We start from the raw sequence: 14541 nt of genomic DNA on the forward strand, positions 1-14541 counted from the left end.
GTCGTGTCTTTTTTCAGCTGATACCTTCTCAGGCCTACCCTGGCTATAACCAGAGTGCTGACATAGCCTATATTCCCCCATCAGTTCTGCCTCTGAGAATTAATTTTGTAGCTTTTCCCTAGGATGGAGCATCATCTGTGGAGATGAACTATGCAATGAAGCTGTGGATGCTACATCCAGAGAATTCGTACAATTGAAGGGAGTCTCACTCCATGGTGACCAGCTTGAAACAAGCTTAAGAAAGCCCCGGAGACCAACAGAGTGAGCTGTGCTTTCTAAAGAGCAAATCACACCCATCTGAAATTGTCCAGAGGCACAAAGGTTTCCTTCCATCCTCTATTTGGCTCTACTCCTATGAAAGGAGCATTAGCTTAGCTCTCTGTCTCCAGTCTCTTAGTCTTTCACTCTACTCTACACACTACAATGTCATGCATGAGTTACATTAAGGCACTCTGTTGTCATTTAATCATGTCTGACTCTGCACAACCCCATTTGGGGTTTCATTGCCAAAGATAATGGAGTAGTTTGCTGTTTCCTTCTCCAGCTCATTTTACAGATAAGGAAACTGAGGCAAAGAAGGTTAAGTGACTTGCCCAGGGTGACATAGCTACTATATGTCTGAAACCAGATTCAAACTCAGAAAGATGAGTCTTCAGACCTGGCACTCTATTCACTGTGCCACCTAGTTGCCCAATATATTACAATTAATGGTTACTGGATAGAAATATCTTGAAGACATGGCAAATGTCTAGAAGCATTGCTTTCTGAAATGATTTATTATTATTATTATTATTATTATTATTATTATTATTGAGAAGTATGAGAATTAATTCAATGCCATTTATATTAATTATATAGGGGATTTAAGGGAATCTATGCATATTTATCAAAAACTGAGTATATAATATGCTGTTGTGGAAAGAACACTGGCTTTGGAGTCAGTGAAGCTGGTTTCAAATCTCAGTTCTGCAAAGCACTGGCTGTGTGACACTGGATAAGTCACTTTCCCTATCTGTAAAATGGAGTTGGACTTAGTCACCACTGAGGTCCCTTCTAAATCCCAGAGGAAAAAACCAAACAAACAAATAAACAGTGTCATTGAAATATCAAAGACTAAGTAATGTCTATCAATGGGTAGTGTGGTTTTCAGTCATAGCCTGTAATATTTCGATTATTATTTTATAATACTGTTTCATGCCACCCCCATTATCAAGTCATTTTATGATGATGTTAATATACAGATGTTGTCTTAATCTGTTTTTTAATTTACTTTGGCTCTCTCCCATGTACATTTTCAGGAAAGGTATTTTATTTAGTAGCAGCTCATTTATTTTAGAATATGTGTTTTTGTTTTATCAATGTGAGAGTGCTAATGACATTTATATCTGTGTTCTATTTCCTCCTTCCCCAGCAGCTTCCTCCATAAAAAGAGAAAAAAGGCTTCCCTTCTATTGCCTAAGTTTCCAGGATAGTTTTATGGGTTCTATCATTATGTTTCTGTCTCTGTCTCTGTCACTGTCTCTGTTCCTGTTTCTCTCTGTTCTTGTTTCTGTTTCTCTGTTTCTCTCTGCCTCTGTGTCTGTGTCTGTGTCTGTCTCTCTGTCTCCCTCTCTGTCTCTGTCTCTATCTCTGTCTCTGTCTCTCTCTCTCTCCCTCCCTCTCACTCTCTGCCTTTATTTCTCTCTGTCTCTGTCTTTTTCTCTGTCTCGCTCTCTGGCAGACCTTATCTCCAGGTTCCCTTTGCTGCTACCAGAGTAATTTTCCTAAAGCAGAGGTTCGCTCATATCATTAAACTGATCAAAAATTTTCAATGGCTCCCCATTGCCTATAGCATCAAAATCAATTTCTTAGACTGCTAGTTAGGCAGTCTTTACAATCTGGTTCCAACTTACCTTTCAGACCCTATCTCCAATGATCTCTTTCTTCCACAAACTCTCTGTTCCATTTAGACTTGTCTATTGCTTTCCCTTAATCTACCTGAAGTATTTCTATGTCTGTGCCTTTGACGGTATGACAAATACCTCATAACCACCTGATTCTTGCTCAAGTCCCAAAGCCTTCCCTGATTTCCCCTCTTCTCCCAGTCCTTCCCCTCCAGACCATACCAATCTTTCCTTCTTCTAAATGTCTCTAGCCTAGTAGGTCTATATTCTTCATGAAATACTCTTCATGTGTTGCTATTCTTGTTAGCTATCTTTTCATGTGTATGAGTTTTTCTGCCAACTATACTGTAAGTTCTTTGACGACAGAGAAGAAATTATAATCTCTTTTGTATTTATTATCCACAGTACCTATCATAGTATTCTATACATCATAGCTGGAAGAATCCCATTCTTAGGTAGGAGCAGTGTGGGACAAAACACTTTAATATGGCCAAAAAGGGCCCTAGGTTGTGGCCAGTGAAGCCTGGTGACCTGTTGGGTTCTAGACCAAGGATTCTACTAGGTTATCCCTAGGATAGAATGTCTGGGGCCTCCTGGTTGTTGCTGGCAGGACTTGGGGGATATGGCTCACTTGGGGATTGTAACTAATAAATCTGGGTGAGATAGTGGCTATAAGGAACTGGGATCATACATATCCCATGACAATTAAAATATGAAAAACATAGTTTCTGGGCAATTTAATTATTTTATTAATAGGGCAGCAGTTTATTAATAAAAGGGTGTTTGGTCCATGGCCATCTCACTCAGACCAAAGATCCCTAATGGTGGTGGGGCACAGACTATATGCCCTTTGAAGGTGAGTTGCTCCTGAGAGATGCCTAATCACCTCTGATTGGTGAATTTAATTTGGAGGCAGGCTATATTAAAATGAAGGGCTGATAGCAGATTTCCGCCCCCCCCCCAACCTTGAGTTAATTATTCAAAGACTGTATATCCTCTTTCAAACAGGTGAGTAGCCATTCTAGATAAACAAAAGGTCTATTTCCACCCCAGACCAAATTTTTATTGCCCTAACAAGAATTTAGAAGGGTCATTCTTATATTATCGAGATTTCTACAGATTTATAGTCATGACCAAGGACAAGGAGAATATCTTATCTTATAGGTTTATAGCCTTAACCAGGACCAAGGAGAGTTGATTTTATATTATCAAAAAGGCCTTTGGAATGGGGAAAGTCATGCTTGAATCTCCAAGATATTGGTTCTAAATAATCATTTCTCATCATACTGAACCACCAAGATATTGGTTACAAATAATAATTTCTCACATATCCCTAGCTCTAGCTACAAGAACATCCTATTTCCTTTTCAAATCATATATTTCCTGAATGGAGTTATCATTGCTAACATGCTATAGTTTATATATATCCACCATATATTTCTCCATTGCCCTTTGGGTTGCTCACAATTTTGGTTCTTTGAACATTGTGGTATTCTATGATTTGTAGTCACATAGCAATAACAGGAGAATACTGCTGCTAAAGGGCAGTTTTTTGAGGGGTTAGAAGAATCTTGGGAGTATTGGAAATGTGTCTTAATTTGATAAATGTAATCAGAACATTTTCATTTTCCTATGCAATTCTTTTTTTGGAGGGGAGGGGAGTGAGGCAATTGGGGTTAAGTGACTTGCTCAGAGTCACACAGCTAGTAAGTGTTAAGTGTCTGAGGCCAGATTTGAACTCAGGTTCTCCCAAATCCAGGGCCAGTGCTCTATGCACTGTGCCACCTAGCTGCCCCAAATATGTAAATTCTTTTTTTTTTTTGTGGGGCAATTGGGATTAAGTGACTTGCCCAGGGTCACACAGCTAGTAAGTGTTAAGTGTCTGAGGCCAGATTTGAACTCAAGTCCTTCTGAATCCAGGGCTGGTACATTATCCACTGTGCTACCTAGCTGCCCTTTCCTATGCAATTCTGACCCAAGTTCATTATATATTTATAGTATTTGTCCTAGGTCAGAAAAGTAGGATTGCTGTGCTAACTTGATTAACTATTTATCCACCTGCATTTTAGTTTGGGCAATAGGCATTTTTTCATCCACTTTGTTTCTATAGTATGGATTGCCACGCCTATATCTTTTGGGTAGTTGTGGATTTCATTAGGGAATTCATAAATCTGAAGCTTGATTAAATCAGTCCAATATCATATACAAACGGGAACATCCAATAAAACTCTTCACTGTCTTTTTTTTTTTTTTTTGCTCACTTTCTTTTAGTATATACCATTTGGACTTTCCTCTATAGTAGTGAAAAGTACCTTTGCCTTATCTGATATAAACAGCCACAAGTTTCCATGAATAGTATAATTTCTGTGGTCATATCTATGAAAGAATCTTATATATTCTTAACACATATGTAAGAGAGTTATTGATGAAGGAGAATCTTTGAATCTTTGCCTTGATTCTTCTGATATATATGTATTTATGTATATCTATTCAACAAAAATACTAAGACTTTGCATTTTCTATACTTTTCAGTTTATTTTGTGACTGAAGGTGAAGCACACTATAATATATTTTCTGTAAAAGCCTAGTTATTCCCTTCTCATATGTTCATCAATGTTGTATGTACAGGCCCCTCTTTTAAAATATTATAAAAATGATAAAATAGGCATATGGATAAGGAATATTCATGTTGCTTAAATAGCCTTGGTGTGCATGGTGGGGTGGGGTATGTAATAATATTGTCCATGATTATTTCTATTCTTTTGATGCATCTGGAGCAACCACTGCAGACAGGCAATGTTTTAGACCTAGAATTAAATAAAGGAAGTGAATGTTTGGGACACTGAACAGTGCATTTTATGGTGCCAGGCATTTAGATCCCCTACAATAAGATTCACCTCTTTAACCCAGCTATTCTCTTGGCAATGCCTTATAATTGCAAATCATAGAACCTCATAATCTTTGAAGAAGAAAAGATGCTGATGTCTAGAAGGACAATTTAGAGTGAGTGGTGGATGCGAGCAGCTTCAAGTGTTGTTCATAGTTCTAGCTACAGGAAGGGATGTTAGAAATATTATCTAGGCTTTTGAAAACAATACAACATTCATTCTTATTAAAAACACTAGAAAGCATAAGAATAAATGGAGCTTTCCTTAAAATGATAAGTAGTATCTATCTAAAACCATCAGCAAGCATTGTCTGTAGCAGGGATAAGCTAGAAGCCTTCCCAATAAGATCAAGAGTGAAGCAATGATGTCCATTATCATCTCTATTATTCAATATTATACTAGAAATGCTAGATATGGCAATAAGAGAGGGAAAAGAAATTCAGGAATTACAATAGGCAATGAGGAAACAAAACTATCTTTCCATGTGATATGATTATGGAGTTAAAGAATCCTAGAGAATCAACTAAAAACTACTTGAAATATTTTATTTAACAACTTTAGTAAAGTTATAGGATATAAAATAAATCCACATAAATCATAAGCATTTCTATGTATTGTCAATAAAACCCAGCAGCAAATAACTTTAGAAATACTTGGTTGTCTACCTGCCAAGACAAACACAGAAATATAAGAATTCAACTGCAAAACACTCTTTACACAAATAATGTCAGATCTAAACAAATTTAAAAATATCATTCTCTACTGGGTAAGACAAGCAAATGTAATAAAAATATCAATTCTATCTAAATTTATTTATTTAGTGCCATAACAATCAAACTATCAAAAATTATTTTATAGAGCTAGAAAAATAATAAAAAAGACAAAAGATCAAGAATATTAAGGGAATTAATGGAAAAAAGGAAGGAAGGTGGTCTGTCCATAGCACAACTCAAACTGTATTATAAAGTGGTAATCATCAAAACTATCTGGTACTGACTAAGAAATAGACTGGTAGATCAGTGGAATAGATCAAGTACACAATACATAGTACTAAATGACCATAGTAACCTGTTGTCTGATAAAGCCAAAGACTCAAGCTTTTTGGACAAGGACTCACTATTTGACAAAAACTACTGGAAAAATTAGAAAACAGCATGGCAGAAATTAGGTATAGACCAACATCTTACACTGTATACCAAGATAAGGTCAAAATGGTTCAACATAAAGGGTGATACCATAAATGAATTAGGAGAGAAAAAAATTATTTACCTCTCAGATCTATGGAGAAGGGAAAAATTTATAACCCAACAAGAAATAGGGAGCATTACAAGATGTAAAATAGATAATTTTAATTATATTAAATTAAAAGTTTTTGCATAAACAAAATCAATGCAATTAAGATTCAAACTGTGATGTTTAAAATCTTAGTTGTGGTCACCAAAAATTAAAAGGCTTCAGTACCAGTCTTTGGGCATTAAACATTTATTAGAGCATACAGATATTTACAAAGAGTTCAGAAGGTTATGAAAAAGAAGTCCTACCTAGCCTAATGTTCCAGCCTGTTTGGGTTCTTCCTGAAGTCCTCAGGAACTCTTCCACAAGCCTGTTTTAATCAGGAACTCCTTCTCAAGCTGATTGTGGAAGCTTTTTTATAGTTCTGGAACAGAGGCGGTCCTTACACACTGCTTCAAGGTGATTGGTTGGCGTCATCCAAATCCATTGGCTTTGAAGGTGATCTCAAGTTGAGTTCACAGTCTAGTTTCTGAGAACAATACAGTCTTAAGGGCTAGCCAGGTGTGATTACAATCCAATTAACTTGAAGTAGGCTTAATCAGCAGTCAATCACTCTCACTTGATTCAATCAGTATAGATTAATCTCCAGGTGGGTCTTTGAGTATCTGCTAAACCCATTATTTCATCATATCCCCCCTTTGTTTCTTCTAGGAACAGGTGTTCTTAGATGAAACAAAAGGAAAGCAGAAAGCTAAGGATTTTTTATAGCAATTGTGTGATAAAGGCTTCATTTCTCAAGTATATAGAGAAATGAGTCAAATTTATAAGAATGAAAGTCATTCTCCAATTGACAAATGTTCAAAGGATATGAATAGGCAGTTTTCAGGTGAAAAAACAAAGCTATTTATAGTTATATGAAAAAAATGCAATAAGTCACTATTGATTAGAGAAATGCAAATTAAAAGAGCTCTGAGGTAACCACCTCATACCTCTCAGATTGGCTAATATGACAAAAAAGGAAAATGTTGGATGTTGGAGGGGATGTGGAAAACTGAGATACTAATACACTGTTAGTGGAGCTGTGAACTAATCCAACAATTCTGGAAAGCAGTTTGAAAGTATGCCCAAAGGGCTATAAAACCATGCATACCCTTTAATCCCAAAATGCTACTACTATGTCTGTATTCCAAAAAGATTTTTTTTGCAGGACAGTGAGGGTTAAGTGACTTCCCCAGGGTCACACAGCTAGTAAGTGTCAAGTGTCTGAGGCTGGATTTGAACCCTTGAATCCAGGGCTGGTACTTTATCCACTTTGCCACCTAGCTGCCCCTAAAAGAATTTTTAAAAGGGAAATGACCTTATTTGTTCAAATGTGTTTATAACAGGTCTTTTTGTGTTGGTAAAGAATTGGAAATTAAGGGGATATGCATCGATTGGGGAACTGCTAAGTGAATTGTAGTATATGATTGTAATGGAACACTATTGTGCTATAAGAAATGATGAATAGGATGCTCTCAGAAAAACCTGGAAAGGCTTACATGAACTGATGCAAAGTGAAGTGAGCAGAATCAGAAGAACACAGTAACAGCAATATTGTAAGACAGTCAGCTGTGAATGACTTACCTATTCTCAGCAATACAATGATCCACGACAATTCCCAAGGACACATGATGAAAAATGCTCTCCACCTCCAGAGAAAGAACCAATGGAATCTGAATTAAGATGGAAGCATAATATTTTAAATTTGTTTTTGTGTGTGTGGGTGTGGTTTGGTCTAGTTAGGATGGGTATTGTTTTGGATAGGAACTTGGGAGATGGAAAGAAAACTCTCTGCAATCATGAAATTATACCTGATGGGTATAATTAGGGAAAACGAATCCATCTGTGAGTAAAGTTAAACCAAGAAATTCCCAAGGAATTTCCCACCTGAGCCCAGAATCAATCATTTAAGATTGCCCAATCAGAACTGGCCAGGAAGCTGTAGTATTTTTGTAGGGTATGACTGCTACCACTGCCGCTATTGTTGTTGAGTTGCATCCAACTCTTTGTAAGCCCATTTGGGGTTTTCTTGGTAGAGATAATAAAAAATGTCTGAGGCCAGATTTGAACTTAGGTCTTCCTAACTCCAACCCATCAATCTATCTACCTTGACATCTAGCTGTCCAATAAGATTAAGAATCTAGAAGCAGAAGAGACCTCAGAGGCCATCTTGTTAAAGCCCCTTGTTTTATGGATGAGGAAACAGTGGTCCAGGGAAGTCAGTTTATTTGCCCAAGGTTACACAGTAGTAAGGGGTAGGGGATCAATTTGAATGCATGTCCTCTGCCTCTATAGGTAGGGCTCTTACTACAGAAAGCCTACCCAGCCTCTAACTCTTTCCCTTGTCCCCTTCCCTTATAAAAGGTTTAAACCTCAAGGAAGGCCTTATGGGGGGTGGAGATGGGGGCTTAAAGAGGAGGAGCCATTTGGAGCAACCAGATTGCCCCAGTTCTGACTTTTTCCAAATGTATTTGCTATTTGCCAGTGTGGACTTGGCAAACCCCTGCTGTTCCCAATTGTCCGTTGTCTATTAGGGATGGTTCCAGCTAAGGGACTTTTTCTCTATTTATTTACTTCCCTTTCCCAGGGAACTTTTCTATGCATGAGCAACTGGCCTTCGAGGCTGCTTTTGTTTGACACTTTGCATTCCTTAAAAACCAGTCATCTGCATATTTTGTAAACCCGTAGGGGTCTTTCTCCCTTTGATCTATGTGCCTAAAGGTCCATTAACATCTGGGGGAGTTATGGTTCCAGACAGGGGGGAGATGATAGGCCTGCTTAGTGCAATTTTAGGGGATTAAAAAAAGCCAATAATTCACATTTGTTTTTATCCACCAGAGTTACTAATAGAAGGAATTCTATTAGTAATAACACCTCTGACCCTTCTAGAATGCTCTTTCCATCTTCAAGGACCAATTCAAGCCCTGCCTCCACCAGGAAGCCTTTCAAGAACACACTTGCCCACAGGGTACTCTCTTCTCTCTTCTCTCCCTCTCCCTCTCCCTCTCTCTCTCCCTCCCTCCTTTCCTCCCTTTCTCTCTCTCTCTCTCTCTCTCTCTCTCTCTCTCTCTCTCTCTCTCTCTCTCTCTCTCTCTCTCTTCTGTGCACCCTTATAACACCTATTAGCAACAACATTCTTTTGCTTCTTAGGAATGATTAATTTTCTTCATCCTGTCTTCTCAATTAGACAGTGAATTTCTTGAGAACCAAAGCTGGAATTTATACATCTTATCCCTCATAGAACCTAATGCAAAGTTGGGCACATTGTAAGTGGTCAATAATTGCTTGCTGGTGTTGATGACGATGACGGTGGTGGTGGTGTTGTTGGTGACAACTACGAGCAGCCAGGGCTTTGTTCCAGGCACTGAGGGAACACTAGAGACACACTTTCTCCCTGCCATAGTCCAGAGAAAACTATACTTGTACCTCATGATCCACTGGTCCACAATCCTTTAAGGGTTGGGAGAGAAAGTGAACCTCAGAAGAGGGAAAACATGGAGTCACAGACTAGTGGAAAGCTGGGAAGTCATCTTCTTTCCTGACTCAACTGCTTCAATAGTTAGGCTGCTTTCTACACTAGTTGCCGTCTCACCCCAGGCACAGGTGGGTGGCTCAGTGGATAGGGTGCTAAGTCAGGAGTCAGGAAGACCTGAGTTCAAATCTGTCCTCAGACATGTACTAGATGTGTGACCCTGGGCAAGTCACTTAACCCTGCTTGCCTCACTTTCCTCATCTTTAAAATGAGCTGGAGAAGGAAATATCAAACCACTCCAGTGTCTTAGCCAAGAAAAATCCCAAATGGGGTCACAAAGAGTTGGACATGACTGAAAGAACTGAACAACAATGATAATAACACATGAAATAGTTTGAAAATTACAATGCCCTATACATAGATGATAGTTTAGTGTTCTGCCCTGCTCAGCAGAGATATAACTAGGAATTTATTCATGTAGGGGAAAACAATTGGGATGGGAGAGATATAGAAGTAGAGACCAAAGGCAATAGGGGTGGGGTGATATTTTTGTTGTTATTCAGTCATGTCTGACTCTTCATGATCACATTTGGGGTTTTCTTGGCAAAGATACAGGAGTGGTTTGCCATCACCTCCTCCAGCTCATTTTACAGATGAGGAAATTGAGGCAAACAGGGTTCAGTGACTTGCTCAGGGTCACACAGCTACTAAGTGTCTGAGGCCTGATTTGAACTCATGAAGATGAATATATATTCTACCCACTTTACCACCTAGCTGCCCAAATGTACACCTAGGAATTAGCAAATAATATGCCTCAAAGCTTGATTATTGCTTTGTTGAATGTCTAGATTTAAGAAAGCAATGGATGGGGGGAAAACCACATTACTTCCTGGTCCAAATCCAGTTTGGTGTTTAGAGGGGTTTTTCAATAATTTCTCCTAGCTCTTCTTGTGGTCAAAAAACCCCCACTATTCCCTTTCTGGCAGTGGGAGTATTCCTAGCCACTCCCACTTTAATCTAGTTGGTTACTTTGCCTCTCACTGTGTCAGCTTGAGTTTATATTGACATCCTTCATTCCCTCCCTTGGAATGTAACCAAGCTAAAATATTCCTTCCAGAGCCTTAACTACCAACAAAAGGGTGTGAAAGATCCCTGTGTCTTGGAGGGGAATGGGTCTGGAGGGCTTAGGTTCTGAAGGACTCCTAAGAACCACATGCAAATTCTGCCTCCTTTTATCTGTGGGCACCCTTGAGTGGTTTGTGGATAACATTCTGGTCCTGTCTCTTTTCTCAGTATCTGTGTCAGTGTCCCGGTGGCCCCTTCCTAACCCCCAACACTGGGAGCCCTGAAAAGCAAATCCTTACAATAACACTTCCTCATCACTAGCCCTTGAGAAAGACCACTGCCCAACTCAGTGTACACTTGCAAGATGGTCCTAACCAATGAGCTAAATGAGGGCAGTGTTACCCCTTGGCCCCTGACATTCTCCATGGCTCTATGCTTTTCCAAGATACCTTTTTTGATAGGCTTATTTCCACTGACAGGCTCTAGCTCATATTGACTGCTGCAGGTTAAGTCGGGGGATGTGGCTCTAAGGGGCATATATTTTAATGGGGATTTATTTTCTGCATTGTTAAAGCTTAATGGTTCCTTCAAATCACATGGACACAAAGAGAATGGAGAGCAGTTCACCAAACAGCAAATTTTGCCCTGAGCAAAGGCACTACTCCATGCGTGGAGGGTCCCCCACTGTTTCCCATAAGAGTCCTCCGTGGCTTTAGAAATGGAATAGGCTGCATCAAACAAAACATTCTCCTCCAAACAATTGGAATAAGAGAGGCAAGGGAGGGTTAGAGAGGGATACTTTATGCTAATAATAATGTTAGGCAGTGGTCTTTGCCTTCCCTTGGTGGTGGTGGCGGCATTGAGTGTGGTGGCTAGGACACCATCTATTTCTTTAAAAGCCGGGATCGGGCTGAGCCTTCACAAAGTGGGACTTGGGGAGAGGAGGGAGCCTTGTTGTGTCTCTAAGGAACCTCTCCAGAGGTTTGTAAGACGCTGGGGAGAGACTTTCAGAAAGGCTCTTTTGTCATTGTAGATAAAAGATTACATGTCTTTCAACAGTAAGTTTTTAAAGAGAACTCTTTAGTAGGTCTATAATTAGAACTAGAAGAGGCCTTAGAAATCAGGTCTGTCCCCTTCTTTTTACAAATGAAGAAACGGAGGCCCACGGAGGCAGGGACTTGTTAACAGTTACTCTCAGTAGAGTGGAGACTAGAACACAGTTCTCCTGGTTGGCTGTCCAGTGCTCTCACCACCACCCTAGAGAAGAAGAAAGGCCAGAGTTAGGAGAAATGGTGGGTAGTATAATTGTGGCTGATGCCTTTTGACATTTTCTCATGAATTCCTACCACTTGTTAATTTAACCAGAGTTACTAAATTACCATTCCCTGAATACAAAAGATATCAATGCTCATACCTGCGGGTGACTCTGGGCTCTCCAAAGCTATCCATATGTAGTATATCATATGGCAAATTGTACCAAGTTGGAAACACTTCAACTATCTGTTTCTGTATAGGCCCTAATACATTTAGAGATGCTTATCACCAGGGGATTTTTTTTTTTTTGCTATGGTACCTTAAGGGATCATCCTCTATCTAGGGAAGGAATCCTGATTTTGGGTGGAGGGGGTCCCAACACTGCTGATATCATGACTCTTGAATATAAAGTATTGCAATGGATAAAGTCAGTTCAGAGTGATCAATGATCAATTGCTGCAGAAATGTTAAAGCTGGAAAAGACTTTATAATTTATCTAGGGCAATGCTCTCTCTTCACAGGGAAGGAAATTTGGGGCCAGAGAGGTGACAAATCCAAGATGATACTTTGCCACTAGTGCTTAATGCCACCTAATGGCTTAATGATTTACTGGGTAGTTGCAGTCCCCCTTGGAAGTACTTGTGTTTTGTCACTCACTGGATGTATTACCTTTGTATTTACTCTTTTGTTTTTAAAGCTAATGATCTCCTAACGGAGGGCTGAAATGCTGATATTGAGTCTGGCAGGTACAAGATGAGGAAATTCAGGTTCTTCTAATAGGCTAAGAAAGTGGCCTTCTATGCATCCATAGTCCTTCTCTTCCTGTTCCGGCCTGGTGGGTTACACTGTATTGAATCCAGGGCTAATGGAGAGGCAGTCTATGCCTCTCTGCAGGGGGTTTCAATAGGAATGTTCTCATTTCCAAGTCAGCTTTAAACTCCCTTCCCAGCATGGGTTATGGGGGAAGGGTTAAGGGAGGGGGTGTCTCCAGAGGTGCCTTTTGTATCCTGAAGAATCCTCCAGTACTTCTTAGAGTCTGGGCATGAGGTCCTGGCCTCATTCCAATTTGGGTAATTGCATTTTCCCTATGCAAATTTATCCCCTAATTTGCATAGACAGAATGTGGTTGAGGCCTAGCAGCCCCTACACACACACCCAAGAGGGTGAGATGCTTGGGGATATAGGATCTTTCTACTTGGCTCCTCTGTGGTGTGGCCAAGTTTTGAGGAAACATCACCATCAAGCCCTCTGCCCTAAACCCAACTGTGAAAATTACATGAATCCCTGTCATTTATAGAACACTTTATACATTTTAAGAATTATTTCTCATCTATTGCTCAGTATGATAGAAGTCAAGTCAAGCAATAAGTATTTATTAGGTACTTACTAGGAGCCAGGCACTGTGCTGAAAGTAGTGGGATGGCTGTCAGGGACATGGATTATAGTCCCAGACTCACCGGATGTAACCTTGAATAAATCTTTTTCTCTCTCAGTCTCTTTCCTCATCTAGAAAATAACCAGGAAGGCCAGTCTTGGTGGAACCCTACTGTAATCCATGCTCCGGGGAAGGCTGATTGGTGGGTCTTGTTAGCTTGGAAGTTCTAAACTATAGGAGGACTAAAGAAAATCAAGTGTCCACAAGAAGTACAGCACCAATATGGTGCTATCCCAGAAGTGAGAGGGCCCACCAAGAGGTATAAGTAGGGGAAAAGCAACTCATGTCAAAAATGGAGTGGGTTAAAGTTGGGTCAGAAGAGGAAGGAAGAAAGGGGGAAGAAAGGGAAGGAAAGGGGAAGGGGAAGGGAGGAGAGGAGAGGAGAGGAGAGGAGAGGAGAGGAGAGGAGAGGAGAGGAGAGGAGAGGAGAGGAGAGGAGAGGAGAGGAGAGGAGAGGAGAGGAGAGGAGAGGAGAGGAGAGGAGAGGAGAGGAGAGGAGAGGAGAGGAGAGGAGAGGAGAGGAGAGGAGGCCAAACTCAGAACCCAGGTCTACCTATCTAGGCTAGAGTTTCCCCTCCCCGCCCCCCCTCACTGGTAGCTAGCTCTTTTAAAATGAAGAAAGCAGCAGGTAAGGACATTGGACAACAGGTAGAAGAACTAAGAGACTTGGCCTTTGACCTGCCTAGGAATCTGTCCACAGAAATCTCAAAAGATGTGGTTTGGTTTCCCTAGGAGGTATTTTACAAGATATATGAGAAGGCCACCCCCATGCTGTGCCATGAGGGTCCTGAAAGGTCTTACCCCAACCAAAAAAACCAAAATTCTCTCCCTAGCAGGCTGTCAGTGTGCCTAAAATTCCCACTATTAGTCACTCCTTTGATTTAAGGCATTATCTCCAGAGGACCCTGGGAAGAGGAACACATTAATCCATCAAAGGTCATTATCAAATTAGCATGGCTTACTTCATTAGGTTAATAACACATTTAGATAGCATTTTAATATCCTTTATCTCCTTACATTAAACTTTTCAGATGATCAGGGCAGGTATCACTAGCAAAGCCCAGCAAGCACTACCTCCTTCACTTGTCCTGAACCAAGATCCCACGCTCCCATTATCCTCCTGATAGGCTAGCATCCTCCCAACCAAATTACATTGTGTTTACTTCATAAATGTTTCATATTTTCTCATCTAAATAGGTGTTTCCACCCCCCCACAGAATATAAATTTCGCTTTTATCATTGTATCCCTAGGGCCTAGCAAAGTGCTTGGCA

This window comes from Dromiciops gliroides, chromosome 1 (assembly GCF_019393635.1).
Source record: "Dromiciops gliroides isolate mDroGli1 chromosome 1, mDroGli1.pri, whole genome shotgun sequence".
NCBI lineage: Eukaryota > Metazoa > Chordata > Mammalia > Microbiotheria > Microbiotheriidae > Dromiciops > Dromiciops gliroides.